Source organism: Oncorhynchus clarkii, unplaced genomic scaffold, assembly GCF_045791955.1.
Source record: "Oncorhynchus clarkii lewisi isolate Uvic-CL-2024 unplaced genomic scaffold, UVic_Ocla_1.0 unplaced_contig_2032_pilon_pilon, whole genome shotgun sequence".
Lineage (NCBI taxonomy): Eukaryota > Metazoa > Chordata > Actinopteri > Salmoniformes > Salmonidae > Oncorhynchus > Oncorhynchus clarkii.
This window is the reverse complement of record NW_027261018.1, coordinates 57,294-69,566: the sequence shown is the minus strand read 5'-3', so window position 1 is coordinate 69,566 and position 12,273 is coordinate 57,294. Positions and strand designations below refer to the sequence as shown.

At 53.5% G+C, this 12,273-nt stretch overlaps 3 non-coding genes across 3 annotated transcripts; all 3 read right to left on the bottom strand.

Annotated features, from left to right (window-relative positions):
- Positions 1-2,320: 2,320 nt before the first annotated feature.
- On the bottom strand, positions 2,321-2,437 carry LOC139403482 (U5 spliceosomal RNA). The gene has a single exon (XR_011633497.1). It is a non-coding gene; the product is annotated as a U5 spliceosomal RNA (small nuclear RNA).
- A 459-nt stretch (positions 2,438-2,896) lies between these two features.
- On the bottom strand, positions 2,897-3,078 carry LOC139403457 (U2 spliceosomal RNA). Its single transcript, XR_011633484.1, has one exon. It is a non-coding gene; the product is annotated as a U2 spliceosomal RNA (small nuclear RNA).
- A 5,663-nt stretch (positions 3,079-8,741) lies between these two features.
- LOC139403481 (U5 spliceosomal RNA) lies at positions 8,742-8,858 on the bottom strand. Its single transcript, XR_011633496.1, has one exon. It is a non-coding gene; the product is annotated as a U5 spliceosomal RNA (small nuclear RNA).
- Positions 8,859-12,273: the final 3,415 nt, after the last annotated feature.

Below are 12,273 nucleotides of genomic sequence, written 5' to 3'. Positions count from 1 at the left end.
ACTACAAAAGTGCCCTCTACCTTCATCTCCCTATTACCAAACAAAATCCCCACTCCCGTTGAATGAACCCCACCTATACCCCAAACTGATTCCCCCTTATCCCACTCCCTCTTAAACCTCACAACATCCCCTCCATCCCTCAGGTGAACCTCCTGTAAAAAACACACATCAAAACCCACTCCTTCCAAAAAGCTAAAAACCGCCCTCCTCTTAACAAAATCCCTTAATCCCCTTACATTTAAACTGAACAATTTAACAGAAATATTCATTATTAATTAAATATAACCCCTCCAAATAACTTAAAACCGCCCTTCTTTTAACCCTATCCCTCAACTCCCTTACATTTACACTAACAAAGGTAAATTTATCCATAACGAAAAACATCAAAATACAACTACTAATAACAAAAAACAAAACAGGAGGCTCACCCGATGCTCCCCTGCTCCATCTCGTCCGACAGGGATGCAAAAATGCTCCCCTCGTCTGAAGAATACAGGTCCTCTACAGATGTGGCCCCCTGCTCGCACCCCACTAGAGACATCCTGTTTCCCCCCTCCTCTATGACCCCCATGTCATCTACCCATGAAGCCGGGAAAGGGTTAGGGTTGGGGGCGGAGGTTTCCGGCTCCCCTGAAACACCCTGCGACCCTCCATCCTCCGTAGGCAGAGATAGTGCGGAGGTCGTCATGTCCAAATCCACTAAGGGTAAAAGGAGAGATGAGACCTGCGAGGACTGGGGGTTCACAGCAGCGGCGTCATCTTTAGCCTCCATCACACGCTTGCCCACCCCCTCCCCTAGGACCCCCACCTCATTCTTCCGCTTCTTCTTTTTTCCGACATAGGGGCCCTGTTCAGGCTCCTGTGTCACCCCCCCGACTGACGGTTCCTTCACACCGGAGTGTGAGGCCCACTCCCCTGCCCTTGACCCCAACACTGGAAGGTTTCCCACCATTTCAACAAGGGCCCCTAGCCCCTCCACTCCATCCAGTGATGATCCCATCTCCTCCATTCCACCCCCCGCCTTCTCCACCGCCGTCTTCTGCATAGCTGGCGTCTCTAATGACACCTCCTTCCCGGCCCTGCCACCTGGACTGGGCGTTGGTGATGTTGGTCTCTCCTGCTCCGTCCTCTCTGGGTCCTTCCTCTCCAGTTGCTCCCCCACAGAATCTCCTCCTTGCTTCCTTCCTGCCGCTGCCTCGGCATATGACTGCCGACGGGACGGGCAGTCGCGGAACAGGTGCAGCCTACTACCACACCCATGGCACTCCTTCGGCTCCTTACAGTCCTTTGCCTCATGCTCCCCCGATCTGCAGAAACGACATTTTCCCTTACTGCAGGCAGCCGTGACGTGCCCATACTCCCTACACTTCTTGCAAAAGGGGGGTTGACGGGTGTAGAACAGCATCCCTCTGTCTGAGCCCAGAGAAAAGACCGCCGGGGGATGGAGGAAGCCTTCGAACCCTTCTTTATTCGGCCTCAGCAGTACCTGGAACTGGCGGCGTCCATTCCAGAACCCCAAAGAGTCCTTCACGTACCTTGCCCCCGACGTCACATCGCAATACCGGCCCAGGAACGCTCCTATCGCACTGTCTGCCACATGCGGATTGTACATATGTACATTTATCGTCCTAAAGTTGGTCTTTGCCAGGCACGTTATTTCAAAAAATGACAAAGGCCTCTCCCCAGCCGCCGCTTTTGCTCTGTCCATCACCATATTGCACATTCCTTCTGTGTGAAGAGTCACGTCATAAGCCTCTTCCATAGTGTCACCTCTGGGATCTTCAGTTTCAGGGCCCCCATCAGCACAGTTCTTCCAAATGTATCTCTTGGCATTCGTACTTCTTCGTCCTTCTTCCATGCAAACCGAATGATGTTCTTTAGTCCGGCCCTCGGAACCGACCCTGTGCTCCCACTACCAGCCATATCTGTATGGCTGTAGTTTAATTTGTTTTCAGAAATTTTTTTCAAAATTCCCAAAAAACTCTTAACGCCCACCGGCCTTCGACCTTTGACTCAGCGGGCTCTGGGGCACCTCAGTACCGAGCTTGATCTGAGCCAAAAGGCCGAGAAGCGATAACCCACAAATGGAACCCTGAAACCGCCGGACCCCCGGGGGTCTCGACAGACCTCAGCGGGTGGGTTGGCAAAAGCCAGCTCCTCTCTCCCTCCACCCCCACTCACTCACTCAACCACCCACCCACCCACCCACCCACCGTTTCCCTGGCGACAGGCAGGTGTTTTTTTGGAAAAAGTCGCTAATGCGTCTTTAAGTCACTATCCTGGCCCATCTCTGTCAATTTCTCTTGAAACAAGATTACCGGGCTCTGCAAGAAGCAAAGCCGCTCCAAAAATACGTTGAACTCGTAAGTGTTCCTCTCCACGGAAGTCTTTAGTAAAAGGCGAAAGGCTTGTGCGTAATGAAGAGAAACCAGAGTCATATGGAAGTCAAGAGGTCGGGGCCCGAGACACACTCTGTGCACTCTAGGCAGGGTTCCCGCGGGTGCTCCCGGAACCCACTCTTCCAAGTTTTCGAGGGCTGTCTGTGGATAAAAAGAAGGTCACAGACACAGAGACACAGAGACACAGAGGCACAGCGACAGAGAGAGAGAGAGAGAGAGAGAGAGAGAGAGAGAGAGAGAGAACACACACACACACACACACACACACACACACAATCCTGGCCCAAATTTTTATTTTTTTTTTTATTTTATTTTTTTAAGTAAAATGGCGGGAAACGGGGGACCCCATTGAAGGGCGCTTCGCCTTTCTAAGAGTTTGAATGTTTCTTTCCTTCTCTTCTTCTTCTGCTAGCCAGCCAGCCAGCCAGCCAGCCAGCCAGCCAGCCAGCTATTTACATACCTTTGTGAATTTGTATTTTTCCTTGACAACGTGAGAAAAGTGTTGCACCGTTCCCGGAGGTACTGCAATACCGGGTCGATGCGTGGAGCGGACGGAGCAAGCCCCATTTCCGACTCCCTGTTCGAAAAATCCATTTAATATGTAGTCCCCCGATGGGGGACGTATCAGATATTAAACTGATAAGAACAGATTTTTTTTTTTTTTTTTACAAAAAATAATTTATTTACACTCAATACCATTCATACTTTACAAAATAATAATTCTCATTCATTCTATTACAAAATTCTATCACCAAACACCCAAACAAAAACAAACCTCAGGGGAGCATCGTCCCTCCCCGTCATACCTAACCAATACCTAACCCTTCCCTATCTTCCCTTCCCTAATCTATCCCCTTACAAACCTCACTCTAACACTCCCAGCCCTAATCCCCCCTTCCACCTCTCCCGTGCCGCATGCTGCCCCCACTTTATCTCCTCCCTCTTCATCCTCCCCCTCACATCACCTTCCACCCTCCTCACTATACCTTCCACCCCCCAATCTCTCCCTGTCTTAACTAAATTCTGCCTGGCTTCCCACAGCCCCCTTTTAAAGAGACTCATGAGAAGCCAGAGCAGAAACCTGTCCCTATCCGTTCCCCTCGCTCTCCCTACGCCTCGCTCTAACCTAGCCCAAGTCAGCAAAAAATCACTCCTAACCATACCTAGCAACACCCGTGCCCTAGCCCAGACTAGTCCGGCAAAGGCACAGTCCCAGAAGGCATGGCGCACAGTCTCCTCCCTGCCACAAGCAGATCTTGGACAGGTGGAGGATCGCGACAAACTATGCCGGTACATGATGGAACGTACCGGCAAGCACTTATGGAGGCTCAACCAATTCAGGTCCTTGAGCCTGTTGTCCAGGCCCCGCGCCTGCACTCCCTCCCAGACCACTGACGAGATGCCCGCTACAGGCGGAGGACTCCCTGCCTGCCTGACCTCCTCGTACAGGTGCCTGTGATCTAAACCTACTCGGGCAACTTCAACCTCGGGGTGCGCACGCAGCCACTTGGCCGCATGGCCAAAGTGCCACGGCAGCTGTTCCGCCCGAGGACCCGCGTTAGACCACACCATTACGCTTCTCGCCTGATACGAGAAGAACACCCGCAGGAGGTAACCGGACGGGTGTATAACTGGCTGAGCAAGCTCCGTCAACAAGAAAGAAACAAAAATTGCGTCCAGCTTGAGGGGGAGATGTGGTACCCCCCTACCTCCCTCCCCGATGGGACAGAGCATGCGCGTCCTGGCGACCCACTCGTACCTGCCACCCCACATGAACTGAAACACAAGCCTCACTAGAGGCCTCCTCAGACAAGCCGGCAATGGGTAGATGTACGCCAAGTACAAAAGAGATGGCAATACATCCACCTTTAGGACCAGGACCTTACCTATAAAGGACAAAGACCTAGCCTTCCACATTGCCAACTTCTTCTGTACCACTGCGATACCCATGTTCCAGTTCAGCGTCGCTGAGCCAGAGGTCTCAAAATGGACCCCAAGAATCCTCAGGGCCCCCTCACAGAGAGATAACCCCCCGGGCACATCCGTCCTACCGCGCCACCTTCCGAAAAACTTAACGGAAGACTTTGCATGATTCAGAACCGCCCCCGACGCTTGGGTGAAATCCCCAATGATGGCAAGAGACCTTGTCAGGCACGAGTCCTTGCACAACAGCAAGGAAGTGTCGTCGGCGTACTGCGTCATCTTAACACGCAGCCCGCCGCTCCCAGGGATCAACAAGCCCTCCACCCCTGTGTCTGCCCTAATGGCAGCCCCCAGAGGCTCCATGTACAGTACGAAGAGGAGGGCCGAGAATGGGCATCCCTGCCTGACCCCAGACGAGAGGTCAAAAACGTCACCTAAGTGACTATTTACACTAACTCGACACCCCGCTCCGACATATAATGTACGGATCCATCCTATAAACTTCTCCCCAAATCCTAATCTACCTAATACCCTGAATAGAAAGGATCTATTCACGCGATCAAAGGCTTTCGCCTGATCTAGCGCTGCTACCATTAAAGGCAGCCCTCTATCTTCAACCCAGGCGATGGAGTCCCTAATCAACTGTAGGTTCCATCTTATAGAGCGGCCCTCTACCCCGCACGTCTGATCCTCATGGACGACGTAGGGAAGGGCTGTGCGCAACCGGTCTGCTAAAACCTTTGCAAGAATCTTGTAATCTACGCACAGCATGGTCAACGGCCGCCAGTTGCTAAGGTCAGTTGCTTCCCCCTTCTTATAAAGAAGTGACAGCACACCAACAGCCATTGATCCCCCCGGGACCCCCGTCTCAAGGATGGCCTTCAAGACTTCGAGGACCACCGGTCCAAGTATACCCCAAAACTTGAGGTAAAACTCAGCCGGCAGCCCATCCATCCCAGGCACCTTCCCTTTACCCATCCTCCTAAGAGCGCTCTCAACCTCTTCTAGTGAGATCTGGGCCTCCATCACGTCTCTAATGTCCTCCGGCAACCGCCGGGACAAGTGTTCTAAAAACACGTCTCCCTGCTCTACATCTATTTCCCTTTCCTTAAATAAACCTCGGAAATGATCAGTTGTCACCCTGACCATTTCCTCTGGTTTACTTACTATACTACCATTTTCTTCCCTAACGCCATGCATTACCCTCCTACTCTGCCTGGCCCTAACCGACTTAAAGAACATAGCGGAACAAGTCTCATTATGTTCTAGAAAGCCACTATGCGCACGCTCCAGGAAAGCTCGAGCCTTCTGCTCCTGCAGCTCCCTGAGCTGCGCCTTTAGGGCTGTGAATCTCTCCCAGTCAATTGACCCGCCGAGGTTGCCCGCCTCGTACTCGAGTTCAATTAACCTTTGGATACGATCCACCTCCCTCCTTTCCTCCCTTTTTTTCCTTTTACAATATCCAATTATAAAAGCCCTAATCCTCACCTTCACTAAATCCCACCACTCTAACACCCCCTCGCACATGGACCGGAGGCCGCCAAGCCTCCGAAAGAAACAAAAAAATGCGTCAACGAAAGCCTGCTCCTCCAGTATATCCCGATCTAGCTTCCAGTACCCCCTACCGAAGAGGCAGACTGGCGACCCCACCTGCAGGAACACCCCGTCGTGATCCGTGAAGAACACAGGCAACAGGCGCCCAGACAACTGACCCAAAGACCTGGATATAAAAATGTAGTCGAGCCTCCGCGCAACCCCCCTGGAGTTGCGCCATGTAGGACCGACCATTGCCGGAGTAGTATGCAGGCCACCATCAACCAGACCATGGCAAGCCATTAGCCCGGTGATTGCGCCTGCACTACTATCACCACCTACCCCTAAATCTATATTAAAATCCCCTCCTATCACCAAGTGCCTATTTGTGACACACAGGGGCGCCAGACAGTCCACCATCTCCCTTCTGTCTGCCGCCACCTGTGGCCCATATACCCCAATTAACCTATACCTAGCTTCTCTATACACTACATCTATCCCCAATACTCTACCCTGCATTATAACAAAAGTGCTCTCTACCTTAACCTCTCTATTCCCACACAAAATTCCTACTCCTGTTGAGTGCACCCCTCCTATGCCCCAAAAAGATTTCCCCTTATCCCACTCCCTCCTAAATCTACACACATCCCCACCATCCCTCAGGTGAACCTCCTGTAAAAAACAAAAATCAAACCCCACACCCTCTAAAAAATTAAACACCGCCCTCCTTTTAATAACATCCCTCAACCCCCTTACATTTAAACTAAACAATTTAACTGAAATATTCATTTATAAACAAAATATATATTTACAAACAAACAAACCCTCAACAAATAACCCCAAACCAAACAAAAAAACAGGAGACTCACCCGATGCTCCCCTGGTCCATCTCCACCGGCGGGGACGTCCTCTCCTCTCCTGACGCCCCCCCGTCCTCCTCCATCTCTCCAACCCAGGATGCAGGCAGTGTGTTAGGCCGAGTGCCCTGCATCCTGGGTTCCCCACCACCACCGTCCACCCCCCCCTCCCTGTATGCCTCGGGGCTGAGTGTAGGGGACCCCATCTCCCCAAACAGGAGTTGGGATCCCTCTAGCACACAGCCCACAGACCCCTCACTGGAGTCATCCTCCACTAGGATGTAAGGGGCTGAGGCAAACAGGGAGGCCAATGCACCCCCCCCCCCCCCCCCCCGCCGTTCTCTTAGCCCCCCCCTCCCCCTCCCCACCCCCCTCCCTCTCACTTCCTGCCAACTTCCCCTTCTTCTTTCCTTTCTTCTTTGGTGAAGGAGGTAGCGGGGAGACACAACGTCCCTTCCCCGCTAACTCCTCCACCAATCCCCTTGTCTCTTCCTCAAGGAAGCCTGGCAGGCTGTCCCCCCACTCCTTCCCCCATCTCCCCCTCCCACCCCCTCCCCTCCCACCTCCACCCCTCCCTCCGTCCCCGTCACTGTCACCGTTCCCTCTTCCACTCCTTCTCGCACCGCTGTCCCACTCTCCCTCTTCTCCGCTCCTTCCCGTTCTTCCGCCTTCTTTTTCTTCTCTCCTTCTTTTTCCTTCTTCCCATCGTCACTCCTCTTTCTTCTCGCCTCTTCCTTCTTCTCATCCTCTTCAGTTGCCTTCTTTTCCCCTGTGCCATCCGTACAATCCGCACGCGTCCTTTCTTTCCTCCCCCCATCCCCCGCTCCCCCCCCAGCTGCAGACGCGTATGACCTGTGACGAGCCGGGCAATCACGCCACAGGTGTGCTGACGAGCCACACCCGTGGCAAGCCTTGGGCTCGTCACAATCCTTGGCCTCGTGCTCTCCCGACCCACAAAATCTACACTTCTTGGTGTTGCACGAGGCCAGGATATGACCATAGGCCATACAGCGCCTGCAAAACGGAGGCTGACGGGCATAGTATAATGTTCCCCTGTCAGCCCCCAGGGAGAACATTGCCGGGGGATGGAGGTAGCCACCAACACCATTCGGGTCCTCCCTGAGAAGCACCTGGAACCCTCTCCTTCCGTTCCAGAATCCCAGGGAGTCCCTGAGGAGCCTTACTGAGGATACGTTGTCCACATATCTCCCCAGAAAGGCCCTCACCTCCTCATCCTTGACGTGCGGATTGTACATTGTTACGGTGACCACCCTGAAATTGTTCCTTGCCAGGCTGGTCACCGTGTAATGACACAGGGGTCCTTCTCCTTTTCCTTCTTTCGCCATCTTCAAAATTCCATCATGCTTTTCTTCCGTATACAATGTCACATCATATGCGTTTTCATTTGGGTTTCCTTGCAAGCACATTACATCCTTTACCTTCAGCCCCAGGCACCCCATCAGAATGTTCCTGCCAAATGTCTCTCTTCCCCATGTCTCCTTTTCTTTGTCTGTCCAGGCAAACCTCAAAGTGTTGGCCAAACCAATCCCAGGAACAGTCCTATTTGGTTTTTGCTGCTCCATTTTAAACAACAAAAAATAAAGCTCTCTTCAAAAAAGAAGCCGAATAGCAAAGAAAGAAAATCGGAAAAACGAAAAACCGATTCCTTGAAGGGAAAACAACTTCTCCCTCTCCTATCTATCCTACCTTCGACCTTTTGACTCAGTGGGCTTTGGGGCACCTCGGTACCAAGCTTGATCTGAGCCAAAAGGCCGAGAAGCGATAACCCACAAATGGAACCCTGAAACCGCCGGACCCCCGGGGGTCTCGACAGACCTCAGCGGGTGGGTTGGCAAAAGCCAGCTCCTCTCTCCCTCCACCCCCACTCACTCACTCAACCACCCACCCACCCACCCACCCACCGTTTCCCTGGCGACAGGCAGGTGTTTTTTTGGAAAAAGTCGCTAATGCGTCTTTAAGTCACTATCCTGGCCCATCTCTGTCAATTTCTCTTGAAACAAGATTACCGGGCTCTGCAAGAAGCAAAGCCGCTCCAAAAATACGTTGAACTCGTAAGTGTTCCTCTCCACGGAAGTCTTTAGTAAAAGGCGAAAGGCTTGTGCGTAATGAAGAGAAACCAGAGTCATATGGAAGTCAAGAGGTCTTGGAAGACACTCTGTGCACTCTAGGCAGGGTTCCCGCGGGTGCTCCCGGAACCCACTCTTCCAAGTTTTCGAGGGCTGTCTGTGGATAAAAAGAAGGTCACAGACACAGAGACACAGAGACACAGAGGCACAGCGACAGAGAGAGAGAGAGAGAGAGAGAGAGAGAGAGAGAGAGAGAGAGAGAGAGAGAGAGAGAGAGAGAGAGAGAGAGAGAGAGAGAGAGAGAGAGAGAGAGAGAGAGAGAGAGAGAGAGAGAAACAAACACACACACACACACACACACACACAAACACAATCCTGGCCCAATTTTTTTTTTTTTTTTTTTTTTTTTAAGTAAAATGGCGGGAAACGGGGGACCCCATTGAAGGGCGCTTCGCCTTTCTAAGAGTTTGAATGTTTCTTTCCTTCTCTTCTTCTTCTGCTAGCCAGCCAGCCAGCCAGCCAGCCAGCTATTTACATACCTTTGTGAATTTGTATTTTTCCTTGACAACGTGAGAAAAGTGTTGCACCGTTCCCGGAGGTACTGCAATACCGGGTCGATGTAACGGCTTTCTTCTATCTCCTCTTCTGATGAAGAGGTAGAACAAGGATCGGACCAAAATGCAGCGTGTAGATTGCGATCCATGTTTTAATGAACAAACATAAAACACGAATCAATGCAAACACTACAAAATAAAGAACGTGATGAACGTAACGAAAACCTAAAACAGCCTATCTGGTGAAAAACACATAGACAGGAACAATCACCCACCAACACACAGTGAAACCCAGGCTACCTAAATATGGTTCCCAATCAGAGACAATGACGAACACCTGCCTCTGACTGAGAACCATATCAGGCTGAACATAGAAATAGACAAACAAGACATGAAACATAGAATGCCCACTCAGATCACACCCTGACCAATCAAAACATAGAAAATACAAAGTAAACTATGGTCAGGGCGTGACAGTACCCCCCCCCCAAGGTGCGGACTCCGGCCGCAAAACCTGAACCTATAGGGGAGGGTCTGGGTGGGCATCTGTCCGCGGTGGCGGCTCTGGCGCTGGACGTGGACCCCACTCCATGACAGTTTTAATCCCCCTCCTAAACGTCCCTAAATAGGTTACCCACCACAATGATAACATGGGACAGAGGGACAGCTCGGGACAGAGGTAACTCGGGACAGATGGGTAGCTCAGCACTGAGAGGAAGCTCAGCACTGAGAAGAAGCTCAGCACTGAGAGGAAGCCCAGGCAGGTAGTAGAAACTACCAGAACCTGGCTGGCTGGCGGTTTCAGCAGATCCTGGTCGACTAGCAGATCTGGGAGAATCTGGTCGACTGGCGGATCTGAGAGAATCTGGTCGACTGGCGGATCTGGGAGAATCTGGTCGACTGGCGGATCTGGGAGAATCTGGTCGACTGGCGGATCTGGGAGAATCTGGTCGACTGGCGGATCTGGGAGAGTCTGGTCGACTGGCAGATCTGGAAGAGTCTGGTCGACTGGCAGATCTGGAAGAGTCTGGACGACTGGCAGATCTGGAAGAGTCTGGACGACTGGCAGATCTGGAAGAGTCTGGTCGACTGGCAGATCTGGAAGAGTCTGGACGACTGGCAGATCTGGAAGAGTCTGGACGACTGGCAGATCTGGAAGAGTCTGGACGACTGGCAGATCTGGAAGAGTCTGGTCAACTGGCAGATCTGGAAGAGTCTGGTCGACTGGCAGATCTGGAAGAGTCTGGTCGACTGGCAGGTCTGGAAGAGTCTGGTTGACTGACAGCTCTGGCTGCTCCGTGCTGACTGGCTGCTCCATGCTGACTGGCAGCTCTGGCTGCTCCATGCTGACTGGCTGCTCCATGCTGACTGGCAGCTCTGGCTGCTCCATGCTGACTGGCTGCTCTGGCTGCTCCATGCTGACTGGCTGCTCCGGCTGCTCCATGCTGACTGACTGCTCCATGCTGACTGGCGGCCCTGGCTGCTCCATGCTGACTGGCGGCCCTGGCTGCTCCATGCTGACTGGCGGCCCTGGCTGCTCCATGCTGACTGGCGGCTCTGGCTGCTCCAGCTCTGGCAGCTCTGCGGCTCCTTGCAGACTGGCAGCTCTGGCGGCTCCTTGCAGACTGGCAGCTTTGGCGGCATCCTGCAGAAAGGCAGCTCTGGCGGCTCCTTGCAGACTGGCAGCTCCTTGCAGACTGGCAGCTCCTTGCAGACTGGCAGCTCCTTGCAGACTGGCAGCTCCTTGCAGACTGGCAGCTCCTTGCAGACTGGCAGCTCCTTGCAGACTGGCAGCTCCTTGCAGACTGGCAGCTCCTTGCAAACTGGCAGCTCCTTGCAAACTGGCAGCTCCTTGCAAACTGGCAGTTCCGAACAGGCGGGAGACTCCGGCAGCGCTGTAGAGGCGGAAAGCTCTGACAGCGCTAAACAGGCGGGAGACTTCGACAGCGCTGGAGAGGAGGAGGGCTCCGACAGCGCTGGACAGGCGAGGCGCACTGTAGGCCTGATGCGTGGTACTGGCACTGGTGGTACTGGGCCGAGGACACGCACAGGAAGCCTGGTGCGGGGAGCTGCTACCGGAGGGCTGGGGTGTGGAGGTGGTACTGGAAAAACCGGACCGTGCAGGCGCACTGGAGCTCTTGAGCACCGAGCCTGCCCAACCTTACCTGGTTGAATGCTCACGGTCGCCCTGCCAGTGCGGCGAGGTGGAATAGCCCGCACTGGGCTATGCAGGCGAACCGGAGACACCGAGCGCAAGGCTGGTGCCATGTAAGCCGGCCCAAGGAGACGCACTGGGGACCAGCTGCGTAGAGCCGGCTTCATGGCATTAGGCTCGACGCTCAATCTAGCCCGGCAGACACGCGGAGCTGGAATATACCGCACCGGGCTATGCACCCGCACTGGAGACACCGTGCGCACCACTGCATAACACGGTGCCTGTCCGGTCTCTCTAGCCCCCCGGTAAGCACAGGGAGTCTGCTCAGGTCTCCTACCTGGCATAGCCATACTCCCTGTTAGCCCCCCCCCAAGAAATTTTTGGGGCTGCCTCTCAGGCTTCCATCCGCGTCGCCGTGCTGCCTTCTCATACCAGCGCCTCTCTGCTTTCACCGCCTCCATTCTACGGTAACCTTCCTCGCACTGCTCCAGCGAATCCCAGGCGGGCTCCGGCACTCTCCCTGGGTCGGCCGCCCACCTGTCGATCTCCTCCCAAGTAGTATACTCCATACTGTACTCCTCCTTGGGCTGTTCCTGTTGTTTCTTCTCCCGCTGCACCTTAGTGCGGCTACACTCCCCTGGTTTAGCCCAGGGTCCTCTCCCGTCGAGGATTTCCTCCCATGTCCAGAAATCCTTATTGCGCTTCTCCTCGCGCTGCTCCTGCCTGTTGACACGCTGCTTGGTCCGTTGGTGGTGGGTGATTCTG